Source organism: Dermacentor silvarum, chromosome 9, assembly GCF_013339745.2.
Source record: "Dermacentor silvarum isolate Dsil-2018 chromosome 9, BIME_Dsil_1.4, whole genome shotgun sequence".
NCBI lineage: Eukaryota > Metazoa > Arthropoda > Arachnida > Ixodida > Ixodidae > Dermacentor > Dermacentor silvarum.
The window spans coordinates 48,195,701-48,215,452 of record NC_051162.1 but is presented as its reverse complement, the minus strand read 5'-3'; positions in this window follow the sequence as shown (position 1 = coordinate 48,215,452).

Here is a 19,752-nt window from a genome sequence, read left to right as displayed (position 1 = left end):
TTCGGCGCTATAACGTAGCATGCGGTTAGTATTGTTGATTACCTTATCTATGTTTGATGACCAGTAAAGTGTCGAGGTTGTGCGGACGCCTAGGTATTTATAGGATGTTATGGCTTCTAGGGGAGTATCATTAAGGTAATAGTTCGGCGGAGCAATATTGCTTCGAGTTACATACATATATTTACATTTAGTTACGTTAAGTTGCTTTAACCATACGTCACACCAGTTGAGATAGCGTTAATATCGTCTTGTAGAAACTTGTTATTAGAACTGTATGAGTTTTGTCGGAGGATAACAGAGTCATCTGCGAAAAGGTAAATATTAGAAGAAACATCATTTGGTAAATTGTTAAGGTAAATTAAGAAAAGAAGAGAGCCTAGAACTGATCCTTGGGGCACACCAGGGTCTACGGGTCTAAATGGGGATATATGGTTATTTGACGCAACCTACTGTGACATTAAGAAAATGTTCAAGCCATGCAAGCAGGTTAGGGTCAAGACAAAGTTTGCTAAGTTTAAATAGAAGCAACTTATGACACACCTTGTCGAAAGACTTGGCGAAGTCAAAGAAAAAACTGTCTGCGAATGAACCTTTGTCAAGATTAAGATGAAGACTGTGAGTAAAAGAATGAAGTTGAGTTTCGCAAGACAACTTTTTTCGGAAACCATGTGCTTTAGTGAAAAATGAATTATTGTCTAAGTGCTTTGCTAAATGTGAGTACAAAATATGCTCAAGAACCTTACAAGGAATGCTGAGGAGGGAAATGGTGCGGTAGTTGAGGCGTGAATTTTTGCTGCCGGACTTGTGAAGTGCGACCACTTTCCCGACCTTCCAATCTGTAGGGAGCTGGTGGGTGTCTAAAGATTGCTGAATAATTCTTGAAAGTAGAACAGATAAATAAACAACAGTATTTTTCAGCTATTTTGTAATAATCAAATCAGCACCAGGACATAATGACAACCTCTATCCTTTAAATATATTTTTGACCCAAAGAAGTTCACCCATTATAAAATCTAAGCTGGGTAATTGCAACACTCAAAATTTGGAAGCACAGGATCACTACATGACACAAAGTTGTCACAAAATACAGAATTAAGTACACGGGAACATGCATCATTGGGTACCGGTGAAGCACTGGAATCGATTATTGTGATTGAGGGGTTAATAACACGCCAAAACTTTTCGGGATCATTCGCAAGCCTTGTGGGCAATGTGTGTACGTGGAATGAATTTCTGGCAAGTTTTATAGCCTCTATTTATGTATCGTTTGCCTCCTTATGAGCATTCCATTTCGAAGCCAGTGCACTTTTATTTGCTATTCGATACAGTGTTTTTGCGGTTAGAAGCCTTTTTAACTGCGAGTTGAACCAGGGCTTCCTAACATTTCAATATATTACACTTGACGCAATAAACTTATTGATGAGCTCATATATTTTATTTTTGAAAATGGTCCAGTTCTCATCAACAGTGCGATCATCAAATTGTCTTAAGAAAGAATCAAGAAAGTTAGCTAACTCAATATTAATATCGTCGAAATTTCCCCTGTCATAGCGATAAAAACCTTTTCGCAACAACGAATTTTAACACAGGCAACAATGTGTTGAAAAAAAAACCAGGTGATCACTTAAGCTTGGTAAGCATGAAACATTGGTAACTGTGTCAGGATGAGAGCACACGATTAAGTCAAGGATGTTCGCAGCACTGGCTGAGATCCTTGTTGGTTCCAATACTAATTGTGATTGTTAGACCAGTAGCGCAGGATCTCTGCCAGGGGGGGACAGTTTTGCGCGACAGTTTGCCAATACCATCTACACAGCACTAATTCCGATTTCTTCACTTGAAATTGTCAAAACATGCGCTTTTTGCGAGTGTGCAGATGATTGCGCGTCTTACATCTTAGTTGCAGCACTCAAATGCGTAAGGAAAGAAAAGGGGTTAAACAAAAGGGGGGAGTTAAGTCGGCCTCAGGGGGGGGTTACAACCCCCGAATCCCCCCCCCCCGTCGGTGCGCCACTGTGTTAGACAATCCCGAAACTTCAAGTTGGCCCACCCTCAAATTTAGGTTGGCCCACCACAAATGTCAAGTTGGCGCACCTACAAATTTAAGTTGTCCCACCACAAATTTAGGTTGGCCTACACCCAAACTTCAATTTGGCCCAACCCCAAATCTAAGTTTACCCACCCAAATGTCAAGTTTTGCAACACCCAAATTTCAATTTGGCTCACTCCCTATTTCCAAGTTGACTAACACCCAAATTTCACTTGGCCCATCCCTATTACAGGTTTCCCCATGCAGTTTCTATTGAGCCCTATGTATCCCATGGGTATGCATAAATGTGATCATATATTGTCTGATGAATAGTTTTTTGCCTTCCATTGTTCCTTATCACTTATAAAGATACCAATCATCTAGTTTTATTTACACTATTATAATGACTAAGTGTCTCAACTTCGCAAATTACGCATTCTTGTGTAGATTACGCATTACGCAATTACGCATTCTTACGCATTCTTGTGTAGGCAACACACTTTTTGTGTGCAAGAGTTTGCTAGGGCACTCGCCACAAAATGCTTATGGATTCAAACATTCGTGTGCATATAGATAGGTTTACATTAAAGAGCCTAAGGTGGTCCAACCAATCCGGAGTCTCTTGCTGTGGCATGCCTCATAATCAGATCCTGGTTTTGCATATAAAACCCTAGAAGTTAACTCATTAGACGTGACCAACATTAGCTAAAAAAGTTATGCCTCAGGAGCCAACACTCTGAGAAGTGGTCTTGTCTTCGTCAGGGAACTGGAACGAATGAGTCGCATTTGTCGAAACTTTAGCTCCAGAGACATCCCTTCAACTTTTGATCATGCTTAGTCGCTAACTTGCTTTTGAGCTCTTTTTGTCACAGCAGAAGATACTTTTGGAATAGGCAGCAGTACAAGTTTTTCTTCATTGACAGCCGGTAGTTTCCAATTGCCCGAATGCTATCTTATTGCTTATACGCATGCTTGCCCATTCAAAGTTTACAGTAATTGCAGGATCGAAACAGAAAGCTCAGTGATTACCGACATAAGATGTAAGCCAAGCAACCCACAAGGCGCGCGGTATACGGCTAATTTATGGCACAAAAAACAATTATCGGTGAGCAGCAGTTCATGGCACATTCTGTGTCGAAGCAGTATGACCATGTGCTATCCGTACATGTCCACAACAAATTATCATCAAGTTTTGTTGATCTAGATGGTAACAGCTGTTAAGTTCATATCTTTTACACCAAAGCGCGCCAACTGTAGTCATTTTGCCATAATATGTGACCGTCATGTAATGAGGACAGAATAGCATGCCTAGTTGAGGCACTGTGGGAGTCAATGATGTGTTGAGGATTTTGAAGATAGCTGGCTGTCAAGAGTGGCTTTTGCTTCGGCAAAGCGCTACTAGATGGCCAAGCGTGTTTGTGCAACATGCGAAAATGTGTGTGACGTGAATGCATGTCTGACGACTGAAGACAACAATAGCGGCGATAGTATAACACTGTCGTATGCTTTTTTTCTTCAAAGCGATATGTTTGTTCGGCGCTTTAACTGCCTCGACTTCAGCAAATGGCAATCGCATCGCGTCGCCCGAGCGGTTAGTCAGGCTTCCTACATTACTGCAACCAAATCTGACACGCTCACACTGAAAATCCGCAACGAACAGAACCTGGCAGTGGCGAGTACGCCAAAGGAGGAGCTGGCGGAACGCATCGGACGGATCACTACCCTCCAACTTGGTGGAAAGTAGTACCAAGTACACACTTACGTGGCAGCCCCCAACATGCCCTGCAAGGGAGTTGCCACTGGGATCGACAGTGAAACTCACCCGGACGAACTAATGGCTAATCTACGCTCCCCACAAGCACCGATTCTCTTTGCACGCATGCTCGGAAAGTCGATGGCTGCTCTCATCACCTTCGACGTGCTGGAAGTCCCAAGTACAATTTATTATTGCGATAGCAATTATATGGACACTCCAAAGCAGACTTCTGCCGTCGGAGTCGTCGTCGCCGTCGCCGTGAGGTTCCGTATGACCTCAATGGAGATGAAATCGTCACCGCGCGCCGCCGAACGCTGTATGTGAGAGTGAAAGGGCGCGAGGGACGCGCGCTTCCACAGGGAGTGAACCCACGGCGGAGAACAACCGCGCGTTCTGCGCCGTGCTCCCTTAAGGGCTGCAGAAGTAGGCGTCTCTTTCCTTCTTTACAATCACCATATATGTAGAGCAAACGCGCCTTCTTCCGACGCGCAAAGGACCATGGGGGGGGGGGGGGGGGGGGAGGAAGGCGACGTTTAGCTGCGGCACCAAGTGCCTATTTATATCAGAGGCTCCGGCAACAGTCACCAACGCCGCACGCATTTTGTGCGAACGCGGGCAAACCGCCGACGGCGTCGACAACAGTTCTGCGTGTTGCCGGTGCTGCTGCATGTCGAAGTTTATACAGCTGATAAAGCTACTATCATTAACTCCGTACAGCTCTCTACAAATTTGCTATCGCAATTGATGCTTCGCCTTTCAGGTGAAACTGCGACAACTTTTATTAATGGTGGAGAGCTCCTCTGTCGACCCTACCGACCGCTATCTCAAGTATGCAGCACATGCCTCAAAACCGGGCACAGGGCGGACATCTGTCCCACGCCGGAGAGTGCCCGGTGCAAGAACTGCGGACGCGAAAACCCATCAGAGGACCACTAATGCCAACCGAAGTGTGTGCTGTGTGGAGGTGGTCACCCAGTTATGGACCCAAGCTGTCCCGCCAGGCAGCGCAAGTCCTTCAACAAATCACACTTCTTACTTAACGCCGGCTACACTAGTGACGCCAACAACGTTCCCACCAGCACCAACCCTGTGACTATCACCAATCAACCACGAACTCCCGGGTCAAAATTCGCCGCCAGCTTCCACAGAGACGAACGTAGACAGAGGCCGATCACCCCCAAGATCAACGGACTCAAAGAAACGAGATAAATCCAAGGACGTGTCCACATCTAGGTCACAAAGCCTACCACGTGCAAAGACACCCCGACATGAACGGCATGAAGCAGCTGCAAATGAGCAAGGGGTGGAATCGCGGTCAACCATCGACATGCTGGAGAAGAGCGAGAGGAAAGCGGTCACGAAGGACCCTGGTACGAATCCGCCAAAGGTCAGCTGAGCTGAGCAGCTTTCAAATCCTTCCCCCTTACCTTCTCCGACTGCCACCAATTTTACACCCCTTACAACATGCACACGCAGTACTCAAGCAGAGCAGGTGCCTCTCACAATTAACTTCACTACGAACGCCCAGGTGAGTGAGTGAGTGAAATAACTTTATTGATATCCAGAGAAGACGCAGGGGACACCCCGCGCCACCCGGCTAGTACCACGTAGCAACCGGCAAGCCACCACCGGTGCGGGAAATTATTAATGACAAAGCCCGAACGCTTAGGCAAGAAATACGAACATTAGTAAATGAAATGGCAATCACTCTTTGACAGGAATTACACCAGTTAAAACACGAGTTTCAACAAGATAGAGAGCACCTGAGCAACGAAATGCAACGGGACAGACAGGAACTCTAGGAGAGTTTCACGCAAGATAGGCATGAAATAAAGAAAAAAATCAAAACCACCCTGCAACATATGTTCATTGAGCTAACCCAAGAGTTTAGACAACAATATCGCGACGAAGTTACTCAGACGGTCGTCCACAACGCCGCCCCCAACCGCACCCGCGTTCGTCCGCTCGAGGCAAGAGAAGATATCCGGGCACATCCATACGCACGCCCTTCATCTCAGGCCAGTTTACAATAAAACATGGCTTGACAACAAAATGTAGCGCAAACACAACCCATCAAAGTTTGGCAATGGAACTGCCGCAGTTTCCGCCGGAAACGAGGAAATCTAATGCAGTTCATACACGGACAGACACACACACCAGACATATTGGCACTACAAGAAACATATATTGAACCTAAACTGACTGAATACAATACTTTTGCGTACAAAGAATACCACAATGGTCCAATTAAAACCGCAAGTGTCAAAGAGGTTAACCGCAATCGACCACACCCTTAGCTCCGAACGCATACCGAAAGTACTCATCGAAATCATTCCCGTAGACAGGAAAGAGCCTAGCTTCTTTGTGCTCAACATCTATAGTGCCCCTAAAGAGCGGGCAGACTGTTTCTATGGGCTCTTCAAACACGCACTAAAAGAAGCAAAGCTACGGTTACTTATTGTAGTAGATTTCAACGCAGCACACCCAACGTGGGGTGTGCTAATCCAAAGGGTCGACGGCTAGCACTGACGATTGCACAACTAGGCTTGACCATACTTACAGACACAGCCCACCCAACGAGAATAGGCAACAGTGTCAGTGGAGACAGCTACCCCGACTTTACGCTGATCAAAGACATCAGGTACCCCCTGGTACACAACCTCTATGAGACCCTCGGCAGTGACCACAATATAATAGAAATGCATCTAATAACACCGTGAAGAAAAATCAAAGAACGTAAAATACGATTGACGGATTGGGACAAGTTCCGACAGTGGCGCAAGCAAGAAAGCACCAACGAAACCTACGAAGGCAGCTTGAAACCAGAAACTTCCGTGCGACAACGAAAATCATCGACACGTCACTAGAACAGCCCGATGTCAACAGGCACCTATTACCCCTTTGGGAGGCTCACCATTGCCTGCAAAAAGGTGGAAAAAGCAAAAACACAATCGCAAGCTCAGGCAGCAGATATCCGCCTTAACATCCCAGGCGGAAAGTTACACAACCGAACTAACCTAACCTAACCTAACCTATGCAATCGAATGCAGGGTACCTTGGGCACCGCCAAAAACGTGGGTACTGCTTAGAAATCTCATCTACCCCAATCAAACCAAAGCAGCGAGCAGCAAAACCCTTAAAAAATCTTGAGACAGACACCTGGGACTGATGCGGCCATAATACAACAGCTAAAAGACGCTTACATAGGTACAGGCCCCAAAACAACTTACATAGATTATCCGTATGCGGAGTCTTCGGAATTAGACAAAGACATCACACACTACATGAAGTTAGAGCGGCACTGCATCGAATAGTAGGCAACACCGCCCCGGCAGCAGACGGAATACAGTACCAGCTTTTAAAAACCTCGACGACAGATCGATAAAAGAAATTACAGATTATTTTCAGTACCACTGGCTAGAGGGCACGCTGCCGCGAGCATGGCGGCACGCCGATATTACAATGGTGCCAAAACCAGGCAAGTAGCCCTCTCTAAACCAACTGAGACCCATCTCGCTCACATCATGCACAGGAAAGTCATTTGAAAACGTTGTCCTGGCAAGGCTTCAGCCGTACCTAGGAGAGCAAGCCTTATTGCCGCACACAATGTTCGGTTTTCGACCGGGGCTATCCACTCAAGACGTACTACTGCAAATTAAGGAAGAGATAATGGACCATATCAGTACTCAACAAAGCACAGCCATCCATGGGTTAGACCTGAAAGGCGCATTTAATAACGTAGCTCACGACCTCATATTCACCAATCTAGCGGCAACAAAGTGTGGCCGACGACTATACAATTACGTCGAGGCGTTTCTTATAGATCGCACTGCGACTATAGGTATAGGAAATATACGTTCGAACTCCATCCCTCTTGCGGGAAAAGGCACGCCACCAGGGTCAGTACTTTTCCCCGTGCTATTTAACATAGCTATGAGCAGACTACGTGCACTACTAGATGCCATACCGGGAATTAGGCATGCGCTTTCTGCTGATGATATCACCATCTGGGCCACCAGTGGCTCAGATGGTGAAATACAGGACGCACTACAAGCAGCAGCCGATGCCACCCAGAAATATGCACGATCATAGGGACTTACGTGCGCAGCTCAAAAGTCGGAACTGCTTATAGTAAAAAAACTCCAAAGGAAACAACACTTATCGCCTGACATCACGGTGACTATCGAGGGTGAACCTGTAAATAAGGTTAACAAATTACGCTTACTAGGACTCCACGTTCAAGCCAATGCGAAAGCGACATATACCCTGACGCTACTGAAGAAACAGATTAATCAGGTAGTGCACATGATCCGGCGGGTCACATACCGCTGCCACGGCCCAAAGGAATCCAACGTCATGTGCATAATACACGCTTTAATCGTAAGCCGCATTACCTATCACGCACCTTACCACCGACTCACCTAAAACTAAACAAACCAACTAGACACACTCATACGAAGAGCGGTGAAAACGTCGACAGGCCTTCCTATCTACACCTCAACAGGCAGACTATTACAGCTTGGTTTGCCTAACACCATGGCCGAATTAATCGAAGGCCAGGAAGCCGGTCAGTTCGAACGACTGAAACGTACATCGACAGGAAGGCACGTACTCCACAATTACGTTACCCAACATCAGAGTTTGCCCCACGAGAGCCCCTGTCAGTCGCCCCAAACATCAAAGAAAACATTACAGCGGCCCCGATACCTCGGAATATGCACCCGAACACCCTAAAGGCAGGCGCGCTGCACGTGCAATGACACTGCACCTAGCATATGGCAACGACCTCGACACCTTCCATACAGACGCCGCGTGCTACCCCGACGTTACAGCCAACGTGGTAGCGGTGGCCGACTGGAGGGGCGAAGCACTATGATCAGCCACAATACGCACTAACAACTGCACGGAAGCGGAAGAATGTGCCATAGCCCTCGCCATCAGCGCTCAACCCCCAGATAAGATCATACATATTCTTACAGATTCCCAGCAAGCATGTCGAAACTGCACACAAGGACGGATTTCACCGATCGCTCATAAAATTCTACATAAGAAGCAAAATATTCCACTAATTCACCTAGTCTGGACACCTGGGCATGCACCTCTCCCTGGCAATGAGCGCGTTCATGCGACCGCCTGAGGCGTAACCCTCCAGGCACCGGTAGAAGACAAATCCAACCCAGACAAGGTGGAAATGATACCGCTTACATACACGCATATACTACAACACCACAGACTATCCCGTAGAACATTCCTACCCCCACACGTCAAGCTAAACCATGCAGATGCATCCGCTTGGCGCCAGCTCCAAACTAATACGTTCCCCAGCCTTGCTCTCTGCCACACTTTTTGCCCTAGGCAGCCGACAAATGTCCTTTCTGTGGTGGTCACCCAAACCTCTACCATTCTACGTGGGAATGCTCCAAGCCATCCGGCTTACCTAGAATACCCAACCCCTCACCAACCCAGTGGGAAGCCGCTCTTTCCAGCACAGCCTTCGACGACCAGTGGTACCTGATCGACCGGGCCAGCCGGATAGCCACTCGCTAACCACTCGCTTTAAGGTTGTTTTACAGTAAGTACCGGCGGCATTACTCATCCTCAGAACTCAAAAAAATTGCCAATCTACCCTCTCTAGAATCTAGAACTTCCCTCGAAAGACTAAAATTTCTCTTTCTTGTCATTCACGATCTCGTTAGCATAAATAAAAACGAATATTTCATCATCCAACCAGACACCTATTTTAGTCACAGACGCAGTATGTACATTCTCTCTCCCTCTGTCTTTATTTATTCTTTTAAATTTAGTTTTTTCCCTTGGGCTATCAATGAATGGAACGGGCTACCAGAAACTATAGTGAAATCTCATCAATAGGTGAATTTGAGGAAAACGTTAAGTCTATATATTTTACATAATTTGTCCCCTGTGACCTTAATTTTTTCTTGAGTATACCTCTATAGTGGTTTTCCGGAAAGTGTTCATCCGTTAGAATATTTGCTAAACTATGAAGACAGTAATACAAGTGCAATGTTCCAATCCATACCGCATGTTACTTTTGCCAAGTAACATGATCATGTTCCCCTACCTGCCAAGAAATGTACCACTTTGTATGTTCTTTATGTACTTTCCACTCCTGCAATGGCCCATTGTGGGTTGACAGTATTATTACATAAATAATAGCAGCAGCAAATGACGCCCTGGACTGAGGGCTCCACCCTCTGGGTCTTCGTTAAAAAACATCAAATGAAGTTTTCTACTACAACTACTACTACGTCGATGGTCTTTCTCAGATTGTTGCCATTTGTGTAAGCTTGAAAGCGAGCTTGACACGTGTCTTTAAGTAGAAAGAAAGTATATTTTCAATTATTGGATTCGGAATTATTCCCCCTGTACTGAAGTATCATGCTCTAACGATTAGGCTACAGACACATGCCAAAGGACGAATAAATAAAGCCTTCACGAATTTTCCTCGTGCAAGCCAGCCCTTTCAGACGCTCGGCGTATCGAATAGGAACAATTTCCTTTAACAAAATGGTTGATCCTTCTTTTTGAGCACTCGTCGTAACACGAAAGTAAAAGGTCAATTTTAAGAAGCAGGGGCAGTTTTATTGCACATTCAAAATACGAATACATGATTGTTCACAGTCCTTAATTCATTACAGTTTCGGTCGAAGTGTGAAGCAATGAGGCGATAGGAAGCACGTGAGCCCTGCGCTGCTGCGCAGCGTAAGCAACACTCCAGAGGATACCAGGCGTTATAGGCATATCTGATGCGACTGTGACTGCGTATTTAGTGAAAGTGTGTCATCAGTGCTCCACCCACGTGCATTTATGCACATGTTCAAAAGTGGTAAGATCTGCGAAAAGGGAATGAGCTGTTGCGGTTCCACCGAGTGATTATGGTTGTCGGGGATGAACCAGGAAGGCACCAGGAAGAGCGTCGCCCACAGACGCCGACATTGTTGAAACACAAAGGCACTTCCAACCACTACCTTATTACTACCGCTATAGTTACCCTGACTGCCGGTCTTGTTTTCAACGGAATTACTCGTTGATAAAGCAAATGATACCTAAACCTCCTGATTGCATCAAATATACGTCATCAATACAATTCCTTAATAAAGAAAACATGTCTTTTCTTTCTATAGTACACACTTTCTTAAGCATTAGGTAGACACAAAACAGAATAATATTACCACAGGGAATGCCAGGAAATTTGTGTGGTGATGACTATGAGACGTAGGTACATGGCAAAGAATTTTCTTTGAGCTCGGCAGAGAATGCTTTCTTGGTAAAGAGTGATGTATATATAACCGTCATGATGGAATCTGAGAAGCGAAGCTTTTCTGAGGCGGTGAAGTGAATGCCACGAGATTATATTCTACACAGCAATTACCTGCCTCCCAGTGAATACGGCGGGGAGTGGAGACCCCCACCACTGTTCTCGCCATTGGCCTCTTTTCCTATGGCACTGTATCCAGAGTCGGCGCCGTACCGACTATAGCAGGCGAATCTTGGATAGTGCAACAGTAAACTGCACTTGGGTGACAGACTGACCAGTCAGATGCACCACACCACGAACCATAGAAAATTAGACAGGAAAGGTTTGGTTTGTTGAAGGAACTGTGTTCTTTGTTAGGTGTATTTGGTGCGATGAGGGTATTTAGGTGTAATATGGTTTATCACTGCGTAATTTCGTAGAACACAAGGCCAGCAGCCACAATACCCTTAAGAATATTAAAAATGACAGTGCTGTCAGCATGTTAACTTTTCGGCAAGGAATGGGGGGGAGAAGCGTTGGTAGGGAAAGACCTGGAGCATTTGGAAAGAAACTTGCGCTTTAAAAGTCAGAACGCGGACGGTCTATCTGACGGTGAAAACATAAGTCACGGGTTGCGTGCGTTCCTGAAATTATCTGCTCGTCGTGTGGCACTGTGACACGTTTCTACAAGGTCCAGCATGCCATGTTGATTTATTCAAGACGTGTTAATGTTGAACAGTAGTTCCACTTTCTCTGTAAGGCCGTTTATATTGGCTAAAGGTTACGCTCCGTATTGAACTCTGCAGTACGTCTATTGAATTATTGCTCCATCTTGCCTTTCTGGGTCACGAAAAGTTCGCGGACACTTATTCCTACAGTGATTGACATTTACAGCCGTTTGTGTGGTCGGTTACAGCGTGTTGCATAGGAACTTTCACCCATCGAGGAGGCTGCAGAATAGATAATTTTACCTTTAGATATTGAATATGATTCGGTATTTCAACGTCAATATTCTGGAATCTTTCTTTCCTACTCAAATATTTCGCTATTCGAACACCCCTTGTTTGAAGAATTACACGTGCCGAAAGCAGGACGTTTATGAAAACATCAGTGTAATTAATGCTCTTTCCGCCCGTTGTAAGTGTTCATCTTGCTCTGTTTCATAAAATGTGCAACCGCAAACATTTCCTTTTTGCGCGCCAGCCTCATGTCATCCCCACAACGGCTCATCTCAGATATCTGCGCATCCCAAGTTTGAATTTTCCATTGTCGTACTATTCCCGACGACAGCTTTCTGTGGCAGCACAGCAAAAGATATGCGAACCCGCTCGCACGAGCGGAGCTTCTTCTCTTGTGTGACTACGCCAAGTAGCGCCGACATTTTCCTGCTTCTGTATGCTTTACACCACCAGGAAAACCAAACGTGTACACCAGAAAGCCCGACCACAGTGTACAGCAATAAACGGAAATCCTTTTCCTCATCAAGTTTTAAAGCTTTTAGAGCTGTTAAAGCTTTTCGTTTCCCCACGTAGTGTTCCCAAGAACTCACCATGGGATGACGTCAGTGCGTATAGCTGTGCCTCGCTTTGCCTAGGTCCTCCGCCACCGCGCATGCGATGACGTCACTGCTCACAGTTGCGCCTCGCTTAACCTTACGATAGCCAATTGGTAGCCAATCAATAGCTAATCGAGAATCGATGAATAATCAATAAATTCCTAAAATGCGGGGGATGGCATTGTAGTGCTCAGCCTAGCCCGAATACATGGTCAATACTTTGCGATAGCCCATCGAAAACCCATCAATAGTTAATCGATAATCGATCAATAACCAATAAATTCCGGAAAATGCTGAGAATGACTTGGTAGTGCTCAGCCTAGCCCAAATACGTGGACAATACCTTGCGATAGCCAATCAATAGCTAATCGATGATCGATCACTAATGAATAAATTCTGGAAAAGCATAACTCGTAAGGCCAGGACCAGCTAGGTGGCGATCAGCTCTGCTGTTTTTTAGCCTTGAGCCATTAATGCAAGCTACGCAAATTTTTTATTTGTTATTAAATAAATCCAGAGCAAGAAAATAAAATAATGAATGCGGTTTACTTTAAGGTACCTAGCTTCCAGTTGCTCACATTCATGGACTCCATAAGGGTGCGCAGTTAAAGAACTGTTGGCTCTCTCGTAATCGAGATAGATGTGAGCATGAAATCGCTGGCAAAGCACATTGGTAGGAGATACTAGCCGCAATCTTAAAATGGGTGCAGTGCAACGACACCACACAACCATCCGCGTTGCGCCGGACGCGGTTGGTCTTTTTACGCAGCGTGGCACCATCTCTCGAAGGAGGCGGCGCAACCTGCGCCGCGGAACCACGGTGTAAGAATCCAGAGCCCTTCCCCTGTTGAGGAAATGGGGGTAAGCAAAGATCGTGGCAAGACGACGCTGTAACATGTCTTCTGCTTGGTTTGCCCTAAACTCAGGGTCGGCAACTTTTCGCTGACGTTTGGCCTCAACATCGCGCTTCTGCAACTCGGGGTCCGCGGCTCTTTGATGACGTTTCGCTTGGGTTTCGGAAGCCCTCACGCTAGAATCGGCACGTCGACGACGAGCCCTTTTCCGAGTGAGTTCGTGGTACTATTGCTCAAACATAGCCTGCTCCTCGGTGGAACGCACCACGCGAAGGCTTTCCATCCGGACACTGAAACTGATCTGAGGCAAGGAATACCTGGCTGCGCACGTGCCAACCCCCTTTCCTCACCTTTCCCTTCACGCAACAACCAAACGACCCTGATTGGTCGCGTGCGTGATGTGATCCGGGGCTGGTGCAGCTTTCCCACACCTGCTCTTTCTTTCTTCCTTTCTTTCTTTTCTTCCTTCTTTCTTTATTATTGCGATAGCAATTATATAGACACTCCAATCGCATTTCTGCCGTCGTACGTTGTCGCCGTGAGGTTCGTATAAAGTCCAACGGTGGTAAGATCATTGCCGCGCGTCGAGCGCTGTGTGTGCGAGTGAAAGCGTACGAGGGTGAGCCGGCAATTGCGGCTTTATGTAGCGCATGCGAGGGAGGAAGGCAGGCTAGAAGCGCACGTTCTTCCTTCAGGTGCGAGGCACGGGGGCGAGGAGAGGGAGAGGGTTTCGTTTTGTTTCGTCGCCTGCTGCTGGCAGCGCGGTCGTGCAGTCACCGTATCTTGAAAGCAATGTGGGATGTGGGCGCAGTGTGTGGCTGTGCGAGCCTCATCTTCAAAGGGATCTGCGATGGGGACAGCGACGACGACCAACGCGGGAGTGCTTGGCACGAGCGCATTCCGAGCGCGAGCCGCCTGCTTAATGTGACCTGTTTTGCTTACGCCAACTACACGAAAATCCTTGGCTGGTAGAGGTATACAGCTTGGCTGTAAAAGAATAAAAACAGAACACGCATAGAGATACATAAGGCTCTTTTGAAAATGCATCGAAAGCTTATACTAAAAATTTTGACGTTTTACGTGCCAAAACCACGATCTGATTATGAGGCACGCCGTCATACGGGAATCTGGAATAATTTGAACCATCTGGAGTTTTTTTATGTACACCCTAACCTTAGCACACGGGTGTTTTCGTATTTCGCCCCCATCGAAATGTGGCAACCGTGGCTAGGATTTGATCCCGCAACCTCGTGCTTAGCAGCCTAACACCATACCAGCTAAGGAACCACGGCGGGTAAGCTTATAGTAGGGGTGGGCCAACTGAAAGGCGGTGGTGGTTCAACTTGAAATTTGGGGGTGGGCAGATGTAAATTTAAAGGTGGGCCCACTTAAATTTCGGGATGGGCCAACTTCAAATTTGCAACTGGGCCGATTTGAAATTTGGGGTTTGGCCAACCACAATTTGGGAGTGGGTGAACTTGAAATTTGCACCTGGGTCAACTTTAAATGTGGGGTAGGCCAACTATTTAGGAGGTGGGCAACGTAAATTTGGAGGTGGACCAACTTAAAACTTTGGAATCAGCCAACACAACTTTAGGGGTGGGCCAACAAGAAATGCGGGAGGGGGCCAAAATATATTTCGGGATTGCAAACTTGAAATCAGGGGGTAGGCCAACCTAAATTTTGAGGTGGGCTAATTTGAAATGCAGGGTCGGCCAACTAGAAATTCAGGTGTGGGCTAAGATGAAATGTGAGGTGGACCCACTTAAATTTGAGGGTGGGTCAACCTAAATGTGGCGGTTGACCAACTGAAATTTGGAAGTGGGTCAACTGAAATTTGGGAAATGCTACCTTAAAATTTGGCAATGGGCCAACTTAACATTTGGATTGAGCCTACTGGTATTTCAGTGTATGCTTATGCGTACTTTAAGACAATGTGCTGGAGTTCCTGCATTTCTTTTATTTCTACCCAGTTGCTTTTGTGATACTATTTGTCTTCGGGATACAACAAAAAATGAACATATTTCGCTAGATGAAAGATATTATCTGAGTTTATTGCTCATTTCTTGAATTTGCTTGTGGCTTCTTTGTCCTTGTTAGCTGCCTACTAACGAGAAGTTAGTTGTAGGGATTTTTTGTTACATTCGCGTTGATGCGAGAGGCACTATGAAGGTCGATTCGCTTGTTGCTGCTGCACCCTTCCTCACTCCAGTGTTTTCCAGCGGGTGTCCTCGGTCATCAAGTGAGATATTGGTCCATGTTTTATTGTGCGTGCGTGACACCATGCTTGTTCATTTAGTTAGTAAGCCCATGTGTATACAGCGTATACAGCTATTTTCCTGAGTGTATCCGTCAAACTGAGTGCATCCGTATCAAATTCGATTTTTTTTCTGTATTTTAGAGACATGAGCAGTATGATATAAAGAACTGCACATTGCTTTGCGCAGAAGAAATTCAAAATGCACAAAGAATTTACATTCAAACGGCTCCCGACTTCATAAAATGTGGCGTCTCGACTCAAGGAAAGACAATGGTGAGATTTTTCGGTTCATTTAGTCAACGTGATCTGCTCGTTCGTTTGGCTGAAAGCACCAAGATCCTCAGATGTTTACAATGCTAGGGGAGTTTCTTTGAATATAGAAAATTTGGGCACTCATGTTACAAGTATTCAAGCTCTTAGACTAGGAAGGCTTAGGAGTGAGGATCAACGGCGAATATCTCAGCAACCTTCGGTTTGCAGATGACATTGTCCTATTCAGCAACAATGGAGACGAATTACAACAAATGATTGAGGACCTTAATCGAGAAAGTAAGAATTGGGTTGAAGATGAATATGCAGAAGACAAAGATAATGTTCAATAGCCTGGCAAGGGAACAAGAATTTAGAATCGCCAGTCAGCCTCTAGAGTCTGTAAAAGAGCACGTGTATCTGGGTCAATTACTCACAGGGGCCCCTGATCATGAGAAAGAAATTCACAGAAGAATAAAATTGGGTCAGAGTGCATACGGCAGGCATTGCCAAATCCTGTTTGGTAGCTTACCACTGTCGTTGAAAAGCAAAGTATACAATCATTGCATTCTACCGGTGCTAACATATGGGGCAGAAACTTGGAGGTTAACAAAGAAGCTCGAGAACAAGTTAAGGATGGCACAAAGAGCGATGGACCGAAATATCTTAGGAGTAACGTTAAGAGGCAGGAAGAGAGCGGTGTGGATCAGAGAACAAACGGGGATAGCTGATATTCTAGTTGACATTAGGTTTAAGAAATGGAGCTGGGCAGGCCATGTAATGCGTAGGATGAATAACCGGTGGACCATTAGGGTTACAGAATGGATACCAAGACAAGGAAAGCGCAGTCGAGGATGGCAGAAAACCAGGTGAGATGATAAAGTTAGGAAATTTGCAGGCGCAAGTTGGAATACGCTAGCGCAAGACAGGGGTACTTGGAGATCGCAGGGAGAGGCCTTCATCCTACAGTGGACATAAATATAGGCTGATGAGGATGATGATGAATATTGGCCTTGGAATACTTCTTTGGGATACACCTGATGTTACTGCTGATCATCTGAACCTTCACTGAATATTACGGCACTTTGGTGGTGTTTTCAAGATAGCTATTGAGTATAACTAAAGGCACCCCTGAATCCAAATGTTTCAACTTTCGTTTAAAAGGAGTCATAATTTATCCGGTTCAATGCATTTACAAAATCTAAGAATATTTCACGTAATTGTAATTTAAGTTTATTGGTATCTACGAGGATTTCTTTCTTTGTTAACGGCGCTAGCTTTCTTGAGAGCCTTTTACGGAAGCCGAACAGATTTTTTGTATTGTTTGTATTGTATGTATTGTTTTCACAAAAGTAACTGATATGGTCATTATTATATTTTTCGAGTCCTTTATTGAAAACAGAAAGAATTATTATATGCACTTAGTTCGTTAAATTATTTCTATCTCCACACTTAAAAAGAACACCAACCTTTGCTAGTTGCATTCGTCGGGGCAATGTGACCTGAACAAACGTTTCGTTGTATATATGACTGAGAATAGGGAAGGAATATCTAATACGTATTTAACTGATTGTACTCGCAAGTCGCCGATGTCGCAGATTCTTCTGTTGCGGTAACTAGAGAACGCACGGAACGATCTGCTGGATTGATCGGTATTAAAAAAGTAATTTCTCGGCACCTTGCTGATTTGCATTCCAAAGAACATCTACAGGATCACAGTCGCAAAATACACCAGACCGTGTCTGGTGTTTTTTATTTACGCCAGAGCGGTTTTTCAGACACGGGTCGGGTGTGCTTGTTCTGGTGTGCCTGGTGTGCCCTGTCTGGTGTGTTTGGTGTGCCCGTCCTATCGTTTACGGTGAGCCCAGTCTGGTCTGTGTAGAGTTCCTTCCGTGGTATTCTTTTTGTGTTCGACGTAGTGTGTGTGGTATGCTAGCCTGGTGCTTTCTATATCCTAGTGTGGTGTCTTCTTTGGACCACAGTGCATTTGCGAAATTCCAGCATGTATCAAATATCTATATATTGACAACGCGTGGATCACACTACCCTATTTTATGCTGCAGTATGCACATTTATTATGACAACCAATTGGTTTGCATTTTTTTGTGTACATGCCAAGTTGTGGCAATATGGGAGGAAAAGAGTGGTGCAAATACTCGTTTATTCCGTACATTAAATTAAAATAGACTTTGCTATGAAAATATCAGCATGAAATAACTTAAAATTCCACCATGTATCAAATATCTATATATTGACAATGCGTGGATCACACTACCCTATTTTATGCTGCAGTATGCACATTTATTATGACAACCAATTGGTTTGCATTTTTTTTGTATACATGCCAAGTTTTGGCAATATGGGAGGAAAAGAGTAGTGCAAATACTCGTTTATTCCGTACATTAAATTAAAATAGACTTTGCTATGAAAATATCAGCATGAAATAACTTAAGTGCACAACATTTCCTTGCATGCGCTCTATTGCAATAACAACCAAGTAATTTATCAAGACAAAGTGCTAGTATGAGCTGCTTAGCTTTTAATTTTTGACTAAAAGCCATCTGAGACTGATGCCTCGAAAAACCTTGCAATGAAACTTCTTTTAATTATTTCCTGACATCACTTCTTCACGACATCACTAAAGATTTGTTTCCTTGTGATAAGGTTATCCCATTACCCGTTTTATGTCATTAAGTATTGGTAGCAAAACAAAGTCTGTAACTGAATGATAAATGTAATTAGAAAGAACAGGTATCTCCACTGGCATTAGTGCACGAGCTGCACACAGAATTGTATGGCTTGCGTCAGTTTGAAACTATTTTTAAAGACACTATATAATCAACACATAAGCAGTTTCAGTGAACCCAAGTAGAGTATTTCAGTTTTGTGAAGAGCAGAAAGAGGTACACGTTGTGCCAGCCAAACAGAAGAAGAGATCTCCTAGTATCCGCCTCTGATCTCACTTTGAGCAATCAGTGATAGCCAAAATACAGCTTGTGCTATGAGGCTATGATTACATAAACCATACACGCAGAAGTACATAATAGCATGTTTTATGAGAACCAGAGGAGTAGTACTATACTGACCAGAAGTGACATAAATAGTAACGTTCTGGATCAAAACATTTCGAGTTTATCAACACTGACTGACAAGTAACTGAGAAAGTTGGTGCGAGTTCATGTTTAACCATCGAGCGCGACACAACAAGGGCCAGAAGGGACACCACAGAACAGAAAAGCTATCAACACAATATTTATTTTGATGTAAGGATTTAAAAACCATTTACACTACATCTGCACTTGTACTGAACAAAAGTTGTTTCAAAAAAGAGTGCACAAGCTGCAATACAAATGTACAAAAGCGTGATGAACAGAACTTGCATAAAAGAATAGAGTAAATAAGCACGGATGGATTGCTATTTCATGTCATTTAGACAGTATTCCTCCTTCTCATGCAATTATAATGAGCGCTGGCTGACACATGTTTCCCATTTTTGTGTGGTATTCCTCAGTGATTTTGTTGATCAATTGGTTGCCGTAGGTGAACAAAAAAGATAAAAAATTTAAATCTGGCACGCTGTCATGTCAATGCATCCTCAAGTGGGACGAGCATACTTGTCCTTGAGTGAATTATGGTGCTCTCCTGGGCGCATGTTGAGGCACCAGCCATTCTGCCCCATGTATTTTTGACCAAATATACACATGATCAAAGGAATAGACTACGCTACCCCTGACGAACACTAGACAAATTTGGTGGTATCTTTAACAAAGCAAGCTTCCATTGCCTGGGTG